This window comes from Brachyistius frenatus, unplaced genomic scaffold, assembly GCF_029030835.1.
Source record: "Brachyistius frenatus isolate BFR_SWC_R1_liver_20210118 unplaced genomic scaffold, ASM2903083v1 Contig_250, whole genome shotgun sequence".
Classification (NCBI taxonomy): domain Eukaryota; kingdom Metazoa; phylum Chordata; class Actinopteri; family Embiotocidae; genus Brachyistius; species Brachyistius frenatus.
The window spans coordinates 440308-450784 of record NW_027210849.1 but is presented as its reverse complement, the minus strand read 5'-3'; positions in this window follow the sequence as shown (position 1 = coordinate 450784).

Below are 10477 nucleotides of genomic sequence, written 5' to 3'. Positions count from 1 at the left end.
TGAACACTAAAAGGAAGTTAAAGTGGACAAAAGACTTCTTAAATGGAGTTCGCAGAACAAACGAGGTCTTTGTGGAACATTTGTTTCCCTGTTTGTATTTAATTTACTGATGAAGCAGGTGATCGAGGACATCTGGACATCTGGACATCAGCATGGTCACCATCTCAAATGTAGACCCCCCCCCCTCCCGTTTAATTTGGCTGCTTTAAAATCTAAAAAATAATAATTGAAATTAGTTTGAATTAACCCACTTATTTCAGGTAATAAGATCAAATGCATAAAAACTGCAATAAACACTTAAAGAAAGGTCGTGTTTTTATTTTACTACTGAAGGAGGCGTTTAGATCTGATCCTTCTTCTGTTGGTGAAAACTCAGCACAGCTTTGTTTTGAACTGGTTACTGGACAACAGAAGGGACAATAGAAGGGACAACAGAAGGGACAAGGAAGGGACAAAAGCAGGGACAAGGAAGGGACAACATAAGGGACAATGAAGGGACAGCAAAGGGACAACAGAAGGGACAACGAAGGGACAGCGAAAGGACATCGAAGGGACAACAGAAGGGACAACAGAAGGGACAGCGAAGGGACAGCAAAGGGACAACAAAGGGAGAGCGAAGGGACAACGAAGGGACAACGAAGGGACAACGAAGGGACAACGAAGGGACAACGGTCCACTGCAGGACCGAAGACGAGGAGGGTGTGACGGCCTACTTCCTTTCCTCTCTCCCTCTCCCTCTCTCTCTTTCTTTCTTTCTTTCTTTTTTTTTTTTTCTTCTGTCCTTCCTTCCTTCCTTCCTTCTTTCCTTCCTCCTTCCTTCCTTCCTTTCCTTCCTTTCCTCCTTTCTTTCTTTCTTCCTTCCTTCCTTCCTTCCCTCCTTTCTTCCTTCTCTCTCTTTCTTTCCTTCCCTCCTTTATTCCTTCCTTCCTTCCTTTCCTCCTTCCCTCCTTCCTTTCTTTCTTCCTTCCTTTTCTCTTTCCTTCCTTCCTTCCTTTCTTTCTTTCTTCCTTTCCTCCTTTCTTCCTTCCCTCTCTCTCTCTTTCTTTCCTTCCTTCCTTCCTTTCCTCCTTTCTTCCTTCTTTCTTTCCTTCCTTCCTTCCTTTCCTCCTTCCTTCCTTCCTTTCCTTTCCTTCATTCCTTTGTTTCTTTCTTCCTTTCCTTTCCTTTCTTTCCTTTCCTTTCCTTTCCTTTCCTTTCCTTTCCTTTCCTTCCTTCCTTCCTTCCTTCCTTCCTTCCTTCTGGAAGCGGCCCATGGACAGATCAGCGTGCTGCCACACAACCAGCCCTGATGGGGAACATGAGCGTTCCAGTGCATTTCAGGCGTCTTGACAGTCTTCAGGGTTAAGATGTTCTGAATTAGATTTGAATTACAACCACTAAATGCTCCTGTCAAAGCTAATTACGACTGACACTGCCCATGTGTGCCGGGCTGAGTAGCTCTTATAGAAGAGGCTCAGAGCTTAAACAAAGAAATCCTCCCGAGGAGTCGCCCCACCGACTGTCACCGTGTAAAAGGGTAATCTGGAGGAATTTCTCAGCTCGGGATGTTAATCCGCCTTCAGGAGGCGACTCGGAAAGTAAAAGGCCTGGAAAACATTCACTCAACCCGACGGTGGTTTAGAGGTGATTTCTTTACTATCAGCAGTATTTTCTTCCCGTTAGTGGATCAGAGACGGGAGATGTGTGGAGCTTCAGACGGAGGAACGTTCAGGATGTAGATCTCCGTCAGGGCTGCAGATGTTTAAGCTCAGTCCTCCTGACGCGGTAATTGGCCGGGGAGCCGAGGTATCCTCAAACAACGGTCAGCGTCCCCCAGAAAATGAAAGGACCGAGAAATAAATTAAAATTCTTGTGTGAAACGGTGAAAATAAACAGCGTGCCTGAACTGGCACCAACAGCCCACAGCGAGGGGCTCTGGGATTCCTCAAGGTCGGACCAACGGAGCCGACGTCACTCCGAAGCCCCGCCCCCTCCTTCACCTCAGGTGTGGAAGTTTCCCCTTCAGTCAGAGATTCGCTGCTCTGAACTCTGCTTCTAATCAGGAAATCAAGAAAATACGGTTTGTTCTCCGAGTTAGAAAAAACAGGAAAAACACATTCTGTTCATCTGAGTGTGTCGTTTCAGTTTGAGATTTTTGGAGTGAACACGACCAGAGGTTGCCTTTCACATCAACGCCCACCAGGAAGTTTGTTTTTGTTTTGATGAATAATGTTTGATTTTGTTACGATGTAATTTGTGGAGTTTTAAGTGAGATTTTTGCAGTAAAATTGCAGAAGTGAGAAACAATGTGAAGTTTACCTGCTAAATAATAATCAGCGGTGACTTCCTGTGGTAATAATCCTGCTGCACATCAGATATATTCCACCTGTAACGTGTTTTTCTGCCTGTGTTGAACTTAGAGAAGCATCACGGGGCTCAAAGGGATAAAAAGAGTCTCAAGTGAGGAATCTTTCCAGAACAGAGCGTCTGTGATGAATATAGAACAAAGAACACATCTGCCTTCAGAATAAGAGCTTTACATGCTTTAAATCACATTCATTCAATGTGGTGAACGAGCAGCAGTTTGTTTTGATGGTGAGAGGAGAGGGGGCGGAGCCTAATGATTGGAGATGAACACTTCGTTTTGGTATTGAAGTCAGTTTTATTTTGAAAGGAGACTTTATGCTGTAAAACTTTCAGCAGAGTTTCTGTTCACAACTTTGTTTGCAGAAAAATTGCAGGAATTTAGAAAAATTACAGGCCGCTGCAGAGACTGTGGAGATGACTTAGATTTGAGTTAACTATTGCGATTGCTATCGGAGGCACTAATATATTACATTATATGTATCAAATGTAAAATAAAATCTTTTATTTTATATCTTTTAATATAAAATATTTTATATTAGAAGACCGATTCTACTTATTTACAGGCTCCTTTATTAAACTTCTAGAAACTCAATCTTGTCCTGGTTTAGATCCCAGTATGGATGACTGTTTTATGAAACTGAAATGTTTCATGCAGGTGAATTTAAATGAACGTGGTCACAGATGAAATGATGCCAGCTGATGTTATAAATTTAAAACTGTAATTTCACGTTGTGCCCTTAAGCCGAAGTCCTGCAAACGTCCTCTGCTTCGTATCGGAGCTCCGAGCGACACGTTTATGTCCATTACATTTCTGTTTATAGTGGAGAATAAAATGTTAAATCACCTCCGTCTCTGCCAACAGAAATGTTTTTCAAAACACAGAATGAATTCTTGACGTCATCTCGTACAGGCGTGTTATTGTTTTCTCTCGAATATCGTTTGGAGGTTTCTTGGTGTTTACGACGGCTCTCAGGAGCTCTGATGTAATTCGACTCTAAAAAACAGCTCCAGCAACACCTCGTTACTCTGAGGTAGCCCTGCTGTTGCCTTTGCCCCCTGAACCCCTCCAGGTGCCCGCTCTGTGACGCAACCCCCCCCCCCCTCTGTACATCGGTGTGCATTACATACAGCAAGTGCAAATTAGGTTAGTGAGTAATATCCAGCGAGCCGCAGGTCTGCTGGTGAAGCATGTTTAAGGAAAACAGTTAGGGGGGGGGGGGGATTAGAGTGGGATTTGGCCATAAATACATCACAGCTTCATTAAACATGGACAGCAGCGAAGGGAGTGAACAGGACGGTGTGTTCAGGAGGGGGTCCGAGCTAACTCTGATTCTGGACCTGAAGGTGTGTGTGTGTGTGTGTGGGGGGGGGGGGGGGGGGGGCATGAGGGCTTTAAACAGCTGAGGTCCATTTATACCTCATCAGTGTCCTTGCAGCAGCTCAGCTTTCAGCGCTGGAGGACCGGACCATCTCCCTCGGACCGGACCGGACCATCTCCCTCAGACCGGACCATCTCCCTCGGACCGGACCATCTCCCTCGGACCGGACCATCTCCCTCAGACCGGACCATCTCCCTCGGACCGGACCGGACCATCTCCATCAGACCGGACCATCTCCCTCGGACCGGACCATCTCCCTCGGACCGGACCGGACCATCTCCCTCAGACCGGACCATCTCCCTCGGACTGGACCGGACCATCTCCCTCAGACCGGACCATCTCCCTCGGACTGGACCGGACCATCTCCCTCAGAGCGGACCGGACCATCTCCCTCGGACCGGACCATCTCCCTCGGACCGGACCATCTCCCTCGGACTGGACCGGACCATCTCCATCAGAGCGGACCGGACCATCTCCCTCGGACCGGACCATCTCCCTCAGACCGGACCATCTCCCTCGGACCGGACCGGACCATCTCCCTCAGAGCGGACCGGACCATCTCCCTCAGACCGGACCGGACCATCTCCCTCGGACCGGACCAATTAGAAGTCTCAGATGTTGTGTATCTTGTTGGACTGAGTGAACAAACGGAGGTTTGTGCTCTTCACCTGTTTTCATTTACACAGATACACAATCTGTTGGCAAGTTTTACATTTTAATTTTGAGATTTGATTTTGTTGGATGTTTTGACTCAAATCGACCTCCAAACACATTCTGCAGGAATCACCACCACACAGAGCTGCTACTTCCTGTCACATGACACACCTACTGATCCACTCATGTAAAAATGTTGGCTGGAACCAAACAGAAGAAAAGTCAGTGAAGGAACTGTGAGAGGAACGTACCACCCAGAACCAGAACCAGAACCCTGACACACACACACACACACACACACACACCACACACACACACACCACACACACACACACACACACACACACACACACACACACACACACACACACACACACACACACACACACACACACACACACACACACACACACACACACACACACACACACACACACACACACACACCACACACACACACACACACACACGTAGAGAACCCTCCTGGTAAGTGGAACATTAAACTCCGGCTCCTTCTCTTCCCTTCATGTGTCATGTTGGGCTCCGGCCTACAAATAAGAATTGAGGGTATCGCACCACAGAATTTCTGTCTGGCCCGGGAACAGACGGTCCAAATGGAAGCCAGCTTCCATCCCTCTGCTCCGGAGCAGCACGGTTGTTAAGAAGGAAAATACATGAGACGAGAGGTTTGGATATCAGATTATCATCAAGTAGCAGCAGATCCGCGGGTTTTTAGTCGGAGATTTTGGTATTAAATCTCTGCTTCAAAGTGGCTAATTACACTAAGTCCTGATTTCATGGTCACAGCTGGACCTGGTTACCAATCACAACACAACGAGATGCCGCGGCTCATCTCTGCTCGTATCCATGTCACCGAGACGCTCGGCAGAACTGCACTCCGATACCTTCATCTCATCTTCCTCATCTTCATCAGCCACCACAGACGGCATCAGTCACAGAGGGCTTTAAATCGGAGGTAGAAATGTGCTGAGACTCTGTTCTTCCCTGTCGGCCTTCATAGGAACATCTTTATACTATTATATGTTTTCTTATTGCTCCGTGGAGTCGATCATCAGCCGTAGAGCTGTTTTCTGATTCCTGTTCTTCCCTCAGTGATTTAGTTTCAAGAACAACAGCTCAGATTTAACAGGTCCTGACAGACTTCATTCCATTCTTCAGTAAAGATCTGATGCTCTGACGTCGTTTGTCCTGAAGAAGGTGCAGGAACTATGTTCTCTGTGACTCGACAGATCACGTCGAGTGAAACGTTCGACCCAACAGAACCTCACGATGTGCTTCTGGGTCGGCTGGTTCTGGCAGGTCGGCTGTGGTTCTTGTGGGTTCAGGTGAGAAGCTCATTAAGGTGAGAAAGAAGTCGTGGTTTAAAAAAGGGAACATTGTTCATGTGACCACATGAAGGACTCACGTTCCCTCGAACACTCAGCTGCTACTGAACCACAACGGTTTCCTCTTTATGTCCTTTAATTCGTTCATTTGTAGTTAACTTGAAGTCTTTCATGTCTGAGATCAGCTGCTGCGTCATGAAGCTCCAACGACTGATTCAGTTCAACAGAAAAGTCAGCTTCATGTTTATATCATGAACTCAATCACAAGGTTGTTTAAATCATTAATGGAGTGGGATATTAATATTAATACACAGTGTTTAACACGTCTGTTCATGTGTCTGAACATGACATTAATTCATATTAATATTAATAATAACCCTCGACCTGCTTTGACCTGGCTGAGGAGATATATTGCTGCTGTGGCTCATCTTTACCGACACGCCCTCCGTTCCCCGTCAGACCGCCAGAACCGAGGTTCGTTGAATTCGGGAAAAATGCAACTTGGTGCAAGAATGAAAAAAAAAAAAAAGATGCTGAATGTATAAATATGAAAATCTGTCCGTCAGCGTTTAATAACACGTGAGGCCTTCAAGCCCTCCACAGACTGATCATACACGGGACACACATGCGGAACATACATAACATACAGAACGTACAGAACGTACGGAACATACAGAACGTACGGAACATACATAACATACGGAACGTACAGAACGTACGGAACATACAGAACGTATGGAACATACATAACATACGGAACATACAGAACATACAGAACGTACGGAACATACAGTAGATATGGAACATGCGGAACGTATGGAATGTACAGAAAGTACTGAACACACGGAAAACAGGGAACATACAGAACGTCCAGATCATTCGGAACCCACTGACCCTACGGAACATAGAACATACAGAACGTACGGAATATACAGAACGTACGGAACATACAGAACGTACTGAACCTACGGAACATAGAACATACAGAACGTACGGAATATACAGAACGTATGGAACATACTGTACATAACATACGGAACGTACAGAACATACGGAACATATAGAATGTATGGAACATACATAACATACGGAATGTACAGAAAGTATGGAACATACGGAACAGAACATACAGAACGTACGGAACATACGGAAAATAGAACATACAGAACGTACGGAACCCACTGAACCTACGGAACATACAGAATGTACTGAACACACGGAACATACAGAACGTCCAGATCATTCGGAACCCACTGAACCTACGGAACATAGAACATACAGAATGTACGGCATATACAGAATGTACGGAACATACAGAACGTACTGAACGTACAGAACGTACGGAACATACGGAATGTACGGAATATACATAACATATGGAATATACAGAACGTACGGAACTTACAGTAGATACGGAACATAGAATGTAGAGAATGTACGGAACATATGGAACATACAGAACATACGGAACCCACTGAACCTACGGAACACACAGAACATACAGAATATACTGAACTTCCAGAACATACGGAACTTACGGAACCCACGGAACATACAGAACGTACGGAACATATGAACATACAGAATATACGGAACATACGGAACGTACGGAACATACAGAACGTCCAGAACATGCGGAAAATACAGAACGTATGGAATATACATAACATATGGAACATACGGAACATACAGAATGTACGGAACATACAGAATGTACGGAACATACAGTAGATACGGAACATGCGGAACGTACAGAACGTACGGAACATAGAACATACGGAACTTACAGAATACATGGAACATACAGAACGTCCAGATCATTTGGAACTTACGGAACCCACTGAACCCACGGAACATATGAACATACAGAACATACGGAACATACGAACATACGGAACGTACGGAACATACGGAATGTACGGAACGTACGGAACATACATAACATACGTACAGAACGTATGGAACATACGGAACCCACTGAACCTACGGAACATACAGAACGTACGGAACACACAGAACATACAGAATATACAGAACTTCCAGAACATACGGAACCCACTGAACCTACGGAACATAGAACATACAGAACGTACGGAACATATGAACATACAGAATATACGGAACGTACAGAACGTACGGAACATACAGAATGTACGGAACATACAGAACATCCGGAACATACAGAACATCCAGAACATACGGAACGTATGGAACATACAGAACATATGGAACATACGGAATATACAGAACGTACGGAACATACAGTAGATACGGAACATGCGGAACATACAGAACGTACGGAACATACAGAACGTCCAGATCATTCGGAACTTACGGAACGTACAGAACGTACGGAACCCACTGAACCTACAGAACATACGGAACCAACTGAACCTACAGAACATACAGAACGTACGGAACATATGAACATACGGAACGTACGGAACATACAGAACGTCCAGAACATACAGAACGTCCAGAATATACGGAACCCACTGAACCTACGGAACATAGAACATACAGAACGTACGGAACATATAGAACATACGGAACATACAGAACGTACGGAACATACAGAACATACAGAACGTCCAGAATATACGGAACCCACTGAACCTACGGAACATAGAACATACAGAACGTACGGAACATATAGAACATACAGAACGTACAGAACGTACGGAACATACAGAACGTACGGAACATACAGAACATACAGAACGTCCAGAACATACGGAACCCACTGAACCTACGGAACATAGAACATACAGAACGTACGGAACATACGGAACATACAGGACGTACGGAACATATAGAACACATGGAACATGCGGAACCTACGGAACATATAGAACATACATTAGATATAGAACATAGAACATACAGAACAAACAGAACATAGAACATACAGAACAGACAGAACATGGAACACAGAACATAGACAACATAGAACATACAGACGTGTCTGCTGTGTTGGAGCTTCATGTCCTGCAGGACCTGGCTCAGGTGATAAAACATCCTCTAAACATCACATGATGCAGCAGAGACACAGAACCAGAACATCTGAATCACAACATCTGAACCAGAACAAACATCTGGTACTAGAACATCTGAACCAGAATATCTGTTATTAGAACATCTGAACCAGAACATCTGTTACTAGAACATCTGAACCAGAACATCTGGTACTAAAACATCTGAACCAGAACATCTGAACTAGAATGAACATCTGGTACTAAAACATCGGAACCAGAACATCTGGCACTAAAACATCTGAACCAGAACATCTGGTACTAAAACATCTGAACCAGAACATCTGGTACCAGAACATCTGAACCAGAACATCGGTGTGTTCCAGACTGACCTCCAGCTGCTCTGCTGGGTGTCCTCCTGTCCTCTACCAGAGGTTCTCCCTCATGACGTGTCCACAACAACCTGAAACATGTAGACAAAAACTGCAGTTAATCAAATGGCCACTAGAGGCTCCACCAGCATCATAGACGTACTCACCATCTGAACCTTCTGGAGGCCTGAACATGTCAACAGAAACTTCTCCTCTTCCTCCCTCAGTCCTGCTCCTTCTTCTCCTCATGTGACTCCTCCATGGACTGATGCTGATCTCGGTCAGGGATGAGAACGCTGTAAAAAACATCCTCAGACAACAAATTAAAAAACAAATCTGAGCTGTGGAACAGGAAGCAGGAAGCTCTGCCAGGGGACAAACTTCATGTTATCGGAGGTTTGACATGTCTGAGTCCATAAAATGTCTCCTCATCTGAACACTGGTCTGGTAGGAGGAGATCAAATCTCCCTGAAGCGTACAATTAGTGGAAATGCAGTGAAAACCTGCCGTCTGGAACGAAGCCGGAGCCGAGATGTTTTTCATATATTATTATCTGTATAATAAGTTTTTTTTTTTTCCAGGAGTTGACTTGACGAGACACACACACACACACACACACACACACACACACACACACACACACACACACACACACACACACACACACACAGACAGACAGACAGACAAGACACACACACACACACACACACACACACACACACAGACAGACAAGACACACACACACACACACAGACAAGACACACACACACACACACAGGCTGATGCGAGTATGTTTCCATCAGCAGCCTCATATCAGACGTGTGCTTCACCTCCTCTCGTATCATATTTAAAGTCGCTCTGATTTCGTCGCCCAGTTGATGCATATTTCTCATTTAGGTTAAATGAAGGAGACGTGGTGTCAGACCTAACCACAGCTCATTACCGTCCTCGCAGGAGTACAGGGAGCAATTTACCTGCAACACTCCGTGATGCCGAGTGAAAATAGGCCAAGCAGGAGGTGGAATGATGTTTCTAATTACGGAGCAGCTCCTCTGCTCCTCTGCTCTTCTGCTCCTCTGCTCCCACGCTGCTGCAGGAACAAACCTCATCTCAATATTTACGTCTCATCACACGTCTGGGAAGGAGTTGTATTAAAAGGTGGAGGAGGACCTGTGGCCTCAGAAAGCAGGCTGGGTGGAGAAGGTGGAGGGAGATGGAGGAGGAGGGAGATGGAGGAGAGCGATGGAGGTGGAGGGAGGAGGGAGATGAAGGAGGAGAAGAGAGATGGAGGTGGAGGGAGATGAAAAAGGAGAGAGGAGGAGGAGAGAGATGGAGGTGGAGGAAGATGAAAAAGGAGGGAGGATTAAGGAAGAAGAGCAGAAGGAGGAGCTGCAGCTTTCAGCCTTGTT